We start from the raw sequence: 11080 nt of genomic DNA, 5'->3' as shown, positions 1-11080 counted from the left end.
CGGAAGGAATCCCTGTGAAGAGCCGTGGGCTGTCATGAGTGCTGCCCTCAGCCTGCTCTGTTCCAGGCCCAACAGACCCATGGAGCTCAGCGTTCCTCACACACCTCTTGCCCTCCAGACACTTCATCTTTGCAACCCTTTGGACGCTCTCGAGCAGCTTTATGCCCTGTTTGTACTGTGGCACTCAAACTGCACAGAGTACTGAGATGAGGCCACAGCAGTGCAGTGCAGAGCAGGACAACCCCCTCCCTCGACCAGCCAGCAGTGCTGGCCCTGATGAACCCCTTCCCACAGCCCTCCATCTTTGCCTTCACAATATTTGTCTCAAGAATCTCAATATCAGAGACCTGTTCTGCTTCTTATCTGTAAATTCTGCAGAGGAATTTCACTCCTTGTCTCAGAACAGAAAGAGGCACACTTCGATCATATGTTCTTGGTAGCTTATGGCAGATTCCTTCCCAAGTCAACAAAAGCAGCTGATTCAGATGTGAGGGACACAGATGTTAAAAGGGAAATTACTTGTGTATGCTGAGAAAGTAGTACAGATGGGTACTGTATCTGATGGAGTGTATACAGAGAAGTGAATGGGTTGCTTTGTTGCTGATAGTTAGCCACATACTTAGCAGAGTTAATAAAAAAGGTCAGCCAGTAGATGGAAATACAAGGAAAATTCAGGGGAGCAGCTAAGAGTCATAGGCTAAATGTGGCTGTGAGTCTGTGCCTTGCTAAGAAACAGGTCAGAACATTTCACCCAAATTGTAATGGGCCGATAGGTTAGAATCTGCCTGAGCTTCTTCTGCAGGAGCAAAACCCATGGTTGCAGCATCTGGTTGCAGAGATGAGCATGGACTGAGAAGGGAAAACATCTGAGTGATTGATTTGACTTGGCTGAATATTGTGCTTTTCCTCTTAATTAAATTATTGTCCATGCTGTCCATGGTGTTTTAGCCTCTCATAGCTGTAAGGATTGCTGGGTAGGTGGGTTATTTGGCACAGCAGTCCTGGGATTCAGGTTTTGTTGCTGTGCCATGGCTGCTACCCTGAGGTGATACAGATCATAACTTACATGGTTCTTAGCCATGTTTCAGACCAGAGTGGTTTGTGGAAATGTTCATATAAGGAATATTGCTCAGCAAAAATCTTAATCAGCTCTACAGGGTCTTTGCTCACTTCTTTGTCTTCAAAATTGGCTGATTCAAGACCAAGGAAAAGATTATTAGGTGGATCAGCAAATGTTGGTGGGGGTGGTCTGCTCTTCACATGAGGACGCTGGTAACAGCTTTGTCCAAGATTACAGAATCATAGAATATCCTGAGTTGGAAGGGAGCCATCAGGATCATTGAGTCCAACACATGATGGAGCAGAATGCTCGTGTGGGCTGTCCCCAGGCTGCAGAGCTGCCTCCTCACCATGCTGCAGGGCTAGTTGGGGTTATTTGAAGCAGCACTGCTGTAGGGATGTCATTGTTACTCACTGTATAAACAAGTAGATACCTCTGGTATATCAGGAAATAACACGTCTTGTGGTAAGCTTTAAATTGGCTTTTCAATTTATTTTCTGAGCAACCCTCACAATTTAGCAGATCATTTGAACAGAAAAGATTTATGAGCTGAAATGTTTCTGGATGAGGTATTCCAGAAGGCTGTTTCTGATGAACCTGTGGATAGCAATCTGTATGGCACGTGTCTAGAGCTGTATTTCTAAGCAGGAGTCAGTTCAAGTTCTCTGCTGGAGTCATTTCAGATTGAGTCATAAGAAATCTCTGTCAGTAAGTGCAGCAGGCACATGGAGTCCCTCAGTATTCCAATTTGAGATAGATTATGAATTAATCCACCCCCATGACTTCCACAGTTTGATGTTTCACCCCAAAGCAGAGCGCTAGGACTGATCTAGCTCCCTGTCTGAATGTCCTGTTCCAGGTGCACAAAACACTTCAGATAAAAGCAAAAAGGTCTCAGGTGAGGATTCTCAAGTAAGGACTCTCTGCAAATTACAGCCACAGGCATGGATGGATGTTTGGTTTTACGGTTTGCTCAGAATGGTGGATTTTGTTTTATTAACAGCACACACACACACAAAAAAAGAGCTGCTGATACAATTGGGTGCCACATTTCAGAAAACCAAAAATGCAGTGCCTTTAAGAAAGCATCACAAATCAATGCACAAACAGTCTGATCTCATATTGACTGCTATATTGGTGCAGGAATTGTACGGTGCGTGTAGCTCACCACATCATCTGTTCACTGGAGATACAAGAGTAACATGGGAATTATTTGACATATAAATATAGATCTTATGAACTTTAATAGGAAGTACAAAGCATTAATAAGAAAGCAGATGGCTCAGTTTGCATGCTAAATGGAGAAAAGCTTTTTAAACCTGCATGTTGAAATCACAGGGCAGTCACAAAGCACACCCTCAGACTTCCAAATTTCAGATTTTTTGAATTTGAAGGAGGCCCCACAAGCTGATTTCAGTGCGGTTTTGTTTTTCCTTTAATTTTCCATATGGGATGTAACCCTGCCTTAAGTCAGGGAGTGACTTCGGCTGTGTTCAAAACCACTTTAATATCTGTGATCTATATGCAGAGAAAAGAAAATTGCAATACAGAACAAAGGTGACAGAAAAGATCTGGGATTTTTAGAACTAAATACTTGCTTAGTATATTTTGAATGTGTCAACCTAAATGCCCATGTACAAAGTAGGCTTTTTTTGGTTGAACATCCCCTGTTGTTCCTGAGCCAGTTAAGCAGAGCTCTAAGTGACAGCTCTCTGATGGAAGATCCAGCTCGGTCTGTCCACTGAGCAACATACCCTTGCCATACTTCATTGGAAATCAGGAGAATGAATTACAGTCTATCACAGCATTTATTTATTTTTTTTAATCGCTGCAGTGGTCATCACTCATTAGTATCTACAGGCCTCCACCTAGTGGATGAACTGCCGCTCTGTACTCGAGGCCGCAGTGCCCTGAATGCCTAGAAATCTGGTTTACTCTGCAAGGTTTGCTAGCAAATCTCAGTCAAGAAGTAAAAAAAAAAGAAGAAAAGCAGTGCCAGAATGCAGTGCTGGAGCAGCATCTGCTGGGAGTGTGAGGCGGCTCCAACAGGGAGAGCAAGGGCAGCGTTAGAAGTGCTAGCATTTTTTAGCCATACAAAGAGCTCCCTGGGACTGTGCCAGGAATGCATTCCCCCCACTTCAAGAGTTTAGCTGGCTGCTCAAGGCCAGCTTGCTGATAAGAGCAGTTGCAAAGAGAGAACTGGAAGAAGTGAATCCGTCATTCAGGGTTTCAGTTGCAAGGCTGTAGGTTGCACTGGCAGGACGGGAGATGTGGGATGGAGAGTTTTGGACAGTGTTAATAATTTCATCTGCTATCTGATCAATGTTGGCATGCACATATTTGCACAATGCTTCAGAGAAATATCCCGTCTGTAGCAGCAGCTCTGACTCACGTTCACATGTGAATTTGGATAGGACAGCTGAAGGATTGTTGCTCATACCTCCCAGCTTTGCCTCCCCGCTCCAGAGATACAGAGTAAAACATCTCCACTACGCTGCAGACCTCAGCCTGCAGGCTGATGAACTAATTTCCTTTTAAAATCAGAACAGTGGACTGCAATCTGTAACTTGATTTGATATTATCTTCTTTAGCCATCCTGCTGTAGGATCAATAATGCCTGACAAGGCAGAGAGGAAACCTGGGACTTCTGCTCAGGGGTCTGAGTCAGAGCTGCATCCCCAATGTGTCTGAAGAAGACTGAACTCTGGATAATGCATAAAATCTGTTGTTCACTGTGGCACCAGGGCAATAATTCATTCCCAAAGTAATCAGTTTTCTGAAACATGAGATTACGCTTCTCTGAGCTCACAGAACTGCTGTTACTCTAACTGGTGGTAGCAGTCTAATTTCCCCCTAAATCCTGGACTCCAATAGCTAAAAAGATCCTTTCAAATCTTTATCTTACTCTAACCACAAGACTGTCTACTTTTCCCACTGTTTATGTTTAAGTAGATTTTTGTCACTAAGTGCGTATTACACATTTTCTCATCTCCTGCTGTATTCTCATATTTGATTTTATTTTAGGTTGATCATCTGTTCTCTGTATGTTAGCAGTTTAAATGTCACATCTACTAAACAAATTACAGACAGTGCAAAGCAGAAATCCAATGGATCTGATTTCTGGAGGGCTATACTGGCATGGAAGGATCCTCGCTAAGCATTCAGACAGCAAAGCCCCCCCTTCTGTTCCCCAGTGCTAGAACAGATCACTGCCAGCCTTTAGCAGCTCGTGAGCTGCCAAGAGTCCGCTGTGGCGAGGGGAGCGTGCTGGAGGCACAGCACAGCTAGGACCTCTTCCTGCTCCTTCCATCCCACAAAGCCTTTTGACATTTCTTATCTGTTGGGGATCTTCACCGAGAAGGAATTTTTTACTATTTCTGTGTAAAATTGAGTATCGTCCTGGAATAATCCCACGCCTAGGGCAGGCATTGGGAATGTGCTTCATGTCTCTTAGCTGTTACACAGATTAGAGACAACCTTTATCTCTAGCAGAGCAGCTGAGCTCCATACCATGAGATCACTGCATGTGCATTTTCTATGTCTTCTCTCTTGGCTGAAAATTTTCCCATAGAAACAGTTTCAAGAAGAGTTTGGTTTCAAGAATCCTGCAGGTTCTGCTGGGATAATATTCTCCTGCAACCTCCCTGGGCCTTTTCAATAGCTGCTTTGCAGCTTTAGCCCAGTCCCAGTGAGAAGTGCCTGTCTCTGCTGCCTGCCAGTGACTGCTGAGAGGCTTCGATTCTGTGGTCACTCTCACTAAAATTTGAGCAGAAGGAAATTTTCAGAAGCAATTGCACCCCTATGCACTCCTTGAAAATCAACAGCTGGGCATAAGCCTGCAGGAACATCACCCAAAGGACAAATGAGGGAGCTACAGAACAGCTGGTTGCTGGTGATCACCATGGGCTCAGCCCTGCCTTGAAATAAGGTGGTTTTGCCCACTGAAGATGTGAACAGCAGTCTGGGAGAGATTGGAAATGACCACATAATCTTCTCATGTTAAGAAGCACATGAGAAGCACAGGCATATTTGTAATGTCAGTGATGTTTATAAGGGTTAGGTTGTATAGTAAGGTAAGCGTGCTATGTGTGTATATTTGACAAATTTATTTTCAGGACATCAAAACACGTTGATGAATACATGTGCAAAAGGCTTGCTCCAAATTTGCTTACTTAAGTCTCTCCTGAATTAAATACAAATTTTTGCTTTTGAAAATTATGTACTAGGCCTTTGCCCTCCAGTGCTTCAATCAGTGGGAGCAGAAAGTTCTGCGACTGAAGCTCTACATATTTGACCACGCTTTCTAGCTCCACGTCTTCACTGGGAGTGATGCCAACTCCAAACATCCACAAAGAACTTACAAGAGAGGGAACTGATTACACAGGGTTGGCAGTTATACCCAGCAGGCAGTGAGACCTGATACTGCATGGCACTGGGCAGTTCAGATCCCAGCAGAGCAACAGACAGCTCAAAAATCTGTTTTTGCATGACTGAGCCTTGCTGGGCCCAGGTTCCCTTGCGCTGAGCACATGATGTGGGATGCTGTTAGCTAGTGGTGAATAGCCAAGTATATGTTGTGTAATTTTCTTTCTTCTCTGACATGAAAGCAGATAGATTTCCCAAGAGAAAGTACGTTTGGAGAATTTCAGATGGCAGGATTCCATACACCTGCTCCTTTAAAGACTATCCAGGTGAATTTTAAACAGAATCCCTCTTATGCTTTGATAACACACAATTGCCTATGCGTGCAGTTCCTCCTTTTGCCTGTTCCAGGACTGAAGTCTCAGAAATAAAACCTGTTTAAGAGCTCTTGATGCAAAGTTGCTGAGAGCACAGCCCCCCGTTGTACCTTCAGTTTTGTTTTAACTGCATGACCAATGGGAGCACAGAGCAAACACAGGAACCTAATTCAGTATCTTGTTCATCATCATTTGCGATGATTAACCAAAATGTTGAATGGATCTGAAATATGCATAGTGGAAAAATACACTTTAAAAATGAATCAAGTCTTATGTCAGCAGTTTGAAGTAGCTCGTCTTTTTGTTCTGAATGGGCAAATAAAGGCCTATCTTATACTGCTTTGAACTGTGAAAATAACTTGTCTTTTGGTTCTGAACAGCCAGGGAAAAAAAGGCCTCTCTTACATAGCTCTGCACTGTATGATTGGTACAATACTGTCTTGAATTGCAAGAAAAGCTTAGTGTGATTTTGTGAACCAGATTCAAGAAAATCATTATGTAGCCCAGGTGGTGGGGAATCTCAGCAGACTGAAGTTGCAGCAGCTGTGTGTGTTATGGTTTGTTTCGCAAACATAATGTAACAGTTGTAAGTGTGTCTACAAGAATCTGTTGGAATCTGAGTCCTGTGACCTCACGTTCAGAGTCATCCAGAGCTAAAACGTGCAATGGAACTGACTCATCTGGTTAAGATTCCTATGGCTGCACAGGAGTGAAAGGGATGTTAGGATCTTGTCCGTCTTTCATTCATGCACATCAGGCAGATGACTCATGGGGAGATGGCCCAGCAATTGTTTTGCTATCTCAGATAGGTTTTGCTCAGTGTAACATCTGTGAACACGGGGATTTGAAGCAACTCCAGTCAAGACAAAGCTACAGTCTTCAAAGTTCCTTTTTGTTAGCTTCAGGAAAGCAGAACTGCATCAGTCTATTTATGCATTTAGCTTGCTGATTTTGTCAGATCACATTTTGCTCCTGTTAGCCCTGTGGGATCACATCCAATGTTTTTTTCGGGGTTTAGACTATGATCAAACAGGAACACTGTGGCATGACAGAAGGTTTTATTTTATTTTAGGATATGTGTGTGTTTTCTTATTGCAAACTAAGAGTTGACAAATAGATGACAAATTCTGGTTGGCATTTGAACTAAACTTCCATTTAAGCTGGCAGCATCTTTATGTTTATTTTTGGTGGAATGACCTTTAGATGTGTAAAGGCTCTCGATGCTTCCTGATTAAGTTATATGTACACATAAGAAACACTTTCAGCTCTGAGGAATGACATGGGAATGTCTGATTAAGGTACCTTCTGCCTTCTCACAGCCTCCTGCTCAGTCCGGAGATCAGTGGGGATAGAGGGCAGCATTTATATAAAACATAAGGCTGAAATGCAGTTGGCTTTCTCTTACTAGCTGCTCCTAGTTCTGGCTGTCATTGCAACCAGGTGTTTTAGAGCAGCACGCTGGGCCAATGCACCACAAGAAAAGCAAGGTTGACTCTTCTGGTTTTGGCCTGTAGATAAGATTTCTTCCTTCAGGAGTAGCTGGTCTCAAAATAAAAGAGCATTTCAATGCAGCAAACTCAGTCTTCTTTATGTTTTGGGGGTTTTTTCTTTAATTTTAACTCATTTAACTGTTCCCTTTCCGTGTATTTATGCACCACAGTTAAACAGCTTGCATTATGCAGCTCCCATCCTGACTTGGCTCTGATCTCCTGCTGTGCCATGCTCCTGTGTATACTCACACGTGAGCGCCCATCAGCTGCAAAATTCACAGATCTCAAACTGTTAGCCTTGTATCCTTGTAGACACAAACCCTCAACCTCTAAACTAAGACAGATAAAACCTAAATACATTTCATTTGCATTTCATTCATGCAGCACTGAAATTTTGGGTGAGAAAAAAAAAAAAGAGACCAGGAATGGAAAGCACGTTCTTAGAACATGATCTAAGCTCATATTTTTTCCTGGTTTTACTCCCTAACTGTGATAAGCTAGGGGCTGCCTGAAGGCAGCAGTCAGGAGGAGACCTTGGAATTTTGCTTCTGGTGTTTCTAACACACATCTGGAGCTTCTGTATTTGTAATTGTTTTGAGTGTCACCTGCTGTTCTTTGGAAGGATAATTTGATCAGCAGAAGATGACAAAGCAAACCAACTAGATTCACAAGAGCTTGGATTCCTTCCTAAGACCAACCCTCTTGCTGTTGAAGTGATAGAGAGAAGATTGAATTAAGCCTTGTTTTTTCCTTGTGATTCTTAGCAGGCTCTCAGTGGGCTGACCCATGTCTCACAGCACTGCTCCACATTGTGTCAGACATGCCAGCCCCACAAGGGACTGCCACTGCTTGCACCAAGCCAGTTGCCCTCCCAGGGCAGCTTTTCCCACCATGCAGGTAGCAGCAATGGTCTAAGGTAATGATTAAGAGCTTGGAAACCTGCTGTGCCTTCATTTCTGCCATAAATCTGTAAAATGACATTCTGTGGAAGTAGAAAGGAAAGGTTTTGATTTTAGAGATGAGATGAGAACAAATTAGCAAACCATCTCTGCAGGATTTCTCTGCCACCATGTAACTTCCAGACTTGCTGTATGCAGTTAAGAATAAGGTTTACAAGCTAACAAGATCTATAAAGATAAGCTGTGCTTACAAAGAGATAAATGAAGAGGCAAGTCCAAAACAAATCCTTGCTCAAGTCTTTAGTCAGTAAAAACTGTTTGCAGGGAATGTTCTTGTACCATCGGGTGTCCACTGGAACAAGCAGAGATAAGAGATAATTGAGTGACCACACATTAAAAACATGGCCTTGATTTCTCATTTAGCTCTGCTGTAATTTGATAGCTTTTTCATTTCATTCCAAACAATTAATGCCTTTTTCTCAGTCATAGGTTTGCTGAAAGAGAGGAGTGCTGACTTGGAGCATCCTCGAGATATTGTGTGTTAGCAGTTTGAGGTAAGAATTGCTACATCTTGCTTGAAAATATCATGATGGATCACATAACATTAGGTCCATCAGCCAGATACTAGCTGTAAAGAAATTAGCAAAAAGGCCAGATAGGATCCAGTGCCTGAGAAGTAGCTATATGGAAAATGAGTCAATCTCTAGTCTTTATTTCATGTTTTGGTCAATGAAAATAGCTCCAGCTGTAAAAAGGGCCATTGTATTTAATTAATTATTGTCTTCACACAACACTAAATGATATTCTGCTTAGTAAATTAAAGGCATGTAAAGGCATCAAGGTACATATCTAACAGATTAAGATATGCTCATTAACTAAACTCGAAAAGTAGTTGTTAATGGGAAAATATAATTAAATAATGAGGTTTCCACAAAAGTGCTCTTGGCTCAGCGCTGCCCAGTGTTTCAAATCCTGTGTCACTCTTCACACCTACTGGAAGAACTTGGTTTTCATTATGTACTTTGAGAATACAACCAAGCCAGCTCCTAATTGCCCTATAAAGGGCTTCTGTTCTTGAATGTGGATGGAATTAAGTCCCACTTGTTGTCCACAAGTTACCAGGACCTTACACGTCTCTGACAGTGACAGGACGATGTTACCAAAACACATGTATATAAAGTGGCCAAACACCGATGGAAAGGTAGAGTAAAAGCAAACTTTGAGAGCCATTTTTTCCAGATTAAAATGTTTGACCTGGCACAAATATATCACTGAGGCAAGCTTCAGTTAAAGTCAGTTCTACAGTCTTTTTATGGGCCTCCTATAGCCTCCGAATAAATCTTACATCCCTCTCCACAGTGCAGTATTCAAATACTCCTGTTCTGATGCCTCTGCCAGCCCAGTATGAACTTGGAAGCTGAAACTCAGGAAATAATTTTTCCTAATTTAAAAAAAAAAAGAATTATTTTTATTGCTGCATTAAGCAATAATGCTTGTGCTGTCAGGGACTTGGCAGCTGTGATGGCGATGCACATTATTGATGTTGGTTAGTAATGGGCAATCCAAGGCCATTTCTGTGTCTTGCAGCAACTCATCTGTCCTGCTGCATCGTTTCATGTAGCAATAAACACTGCAAACTCTCATAACATTCAGAGAACGCCAATGATTTATGGCTTATAGCCCAAATAACCAAATGCAGAAATAAATAATTCCACTTTTCAGTCAGGATATATTTCTATAACTCTATGTGTTGCCTGCATACCCAGACCCGTATAACTTCTGGCATCACCTTTCTCATGTTGCTTTTTAAAAAGCTTCTGTAGCTGAAAAAATGGGCAATGTTGGGAGGAAAAACAAACAAACAAACAAACAAAAAAACAAACACAGAGGAAAAACAAGGTTTAAAAGGCAAGAAATGAGGACAGGTTGTGTAAAATTTTATTTGTGCAGGATATTTTTAAGGGGAGAGGGGAACAACATTGGTTTTGGAGATAGCTGGTCATTTTTTGCATATGGTAGAATGTCTGAATATTTTGGTAATACAATCTTTACAAAACATCATGTCTCTGGAAGGGAAGATTCCTATTTTGCTGCAAATGAAGTGGCTGTTCTCAGATAAGAGGATGAGATCACGTTTATTGATGTCTATTCCAGTTTCATTCACCTTTTAACCCACAGACTTTACTACGAGGCACTGCTGATCTGCATACACTGTGACAAGGTTTCAGTATATTGGGGTGTATCACGCAGATGTAGTGTCTTATCCAGAGGATGCAGAGCAGTGCAAACTCCTGCAGCATGCTTCTTCATTTGCAGCTCCCATGCAGACACAACACTGGAATTTTCCTCTGCCAGTGGTGTCCAGCACTGCAGACAGCCGTGGTTCTGCATATGCAGGCTCTTCACATGCGGATCTCTGGCCATGGAAAACCCACAGCAGGAGTATTCCAGTAGCATCTTATGTATTCCTCCTTCTGTGTTTCCAATACATTGTAAAGAGCTGCTTAAAGCCCCTGTCCCACGTACTCTCCTAAGACATACACTGCCAGAGCAGCTTCCGCCAGAAAGACGTGCCTGGCAACAGCCTTGCGTGTTTAAGTTAAAGATGGGAAAACATCACAGTGCGAGCAGCAGGCATGAAGATATACCGTCTGATAACTATAGAGGCAGTTTTCTTCACAGTGTTACTATTTTGGAAGAGGAAGAGCATTCAGTAGTACTTAAATGTTCAATGCGTACACAAACTGAATTGCTTCCAAAGTGCAATGATCATTCTGCCTGCGAGGAACCCATACTCTGCCCAAACACAGCTATTCCGATCTATTTCCTCAATAACAATTCCTAATTTAGCAAGTCTAGCTAAATTAGCTAGACTTGTTTAAAGACTTAAAC

The 11080-nt window shown here is 42.3% G+C and overlaps 1 protein-coding gene across 1 annotated transcript in view; it reads right to left on the bottom strand.

The window, feature by feature from the left end:
- Window positions 1-11080, bottom strand: part of INPP5F (inositol polyphosphate-5-phosphatase F) — a 949391-nt gene that overhangs the window by 77379 nt on the left and 860932 nt on the right. The gene's annotated exons all lie outside the window — the stretch shown is intronic.

Source organism: Lagopus muta, chromosome 5 (genome assembly GCF_023343835.1).
Source record: "Lagopus muta isolate bLagMut1 chromosome 5, bLagMut1 primary, whole genome shotgun sequence".
Classification (NCBI taxonomy): domain Eukaryota; kingdom Metazoa; phylum Chordata; class Aves; order Galliformes; family Phasianidae; genus Lagopus; species Lagopus muta.
This window is presented reverse-complemented; position numbering and strand designations above follow the sequence as displayed.